This window comes from Amphiprion ocellaris, chromosome 14, assembly GCF_022539595.1.
Source record: "Amphiprion ocellaris isolate individual 3 ecotype Okinawa chromosome 14, ASM2253959v1, whole genome shotgun sequence".
In the NCBI taxonomy this organism is placed as follows: Eukaryota; Metazoa; Chordata; class Actinopteri; family Pomacentridae; genus Amphiprion; species Amphiprion ocellaris.
This window is the reverse complement of record NC_072779.1, coordinates 33,350,337-33,351,042: the sequence shown is the minus strand read 5'-3', so window position 1 is coordinate 33,351,042 and position 706 is coordinate 33,350,337. Positions and strand designations below refer to the sequence as shown.

At 44.5% G+C, this 706-nt stretch overlaps 1 non-coding gene across 1 annotated transcript; it reads left to right on the top strand.

Moving 5' to 3' along the window:
- Positions 1–247: 247 nt before the first annotated feature.
- Positions 248–319, top strand: trnae-uuc (transfer RNA glutamic acid (anticodon UUC)). The gene has a single exon. It is a non-coding gene; the product is annotated as a tRNA-Glu (tRNA).
- Positions 320–706: the final 387 nt, after the last annotated feature.

Here is a 706-nt window from a genome sequence, read left to right as displayed (position 1 = left end):
CCACGCTTTACTTCCCATAGCCAAAGATCAGATACTGAGGATCATCATTTGTGAAGAGAGGTGGTTCTGCAGCTTCTACTAATGTCCTGGTCTTTGGGTTTTGTTTTGTTAGATTCCTTCCCTTGTCTGTGTTTCCCTCCTTTTTTGATCGTCCTTATGGACTTTTCCCTGCTTGCTTGCTGTCTGTCTGTTGAACGTCCTGTTTTCTTCCCGTCCTCATGTTCCGTCCCTGGTTTTAGTTTATCAGTCCCATATGGTCTAGTGGTTAGGATTCCTGGTTTTCACCCAGGCGGCCCGGGTTCGACTCCCGGTATGGGAACTAAGCTTATGACTTTATATGATGCCGTGGTCTGTTCAGGACGTGGATGCACCAACAGGGAAAGAAGACTCCACGATGTAAGAAGAAACTCTACCACAGGTTATTTGTTCCTTCTGCAGTCAGACTGTTAAACATGTCCATGATATAACATTTGTGTGCAACAGTGTATCATAAAACTGTTTTTCTCTTTGCAGCCCTTCTTGCAACTTCTTCCTCTTCCTTGAAGTTGAAGCGTTGCCATTTTGACTTGGGAGATTTGATGCTAATCGCAATTGCTGCATGATGATTAAACTTGTGGCGACAGCCAAAGTGTATAGTATAGAATGTATGGAGAAAGTGTATTGTTCTGTGCATTCACCTGACCTCCACGCCCCATCAGTCCATCTG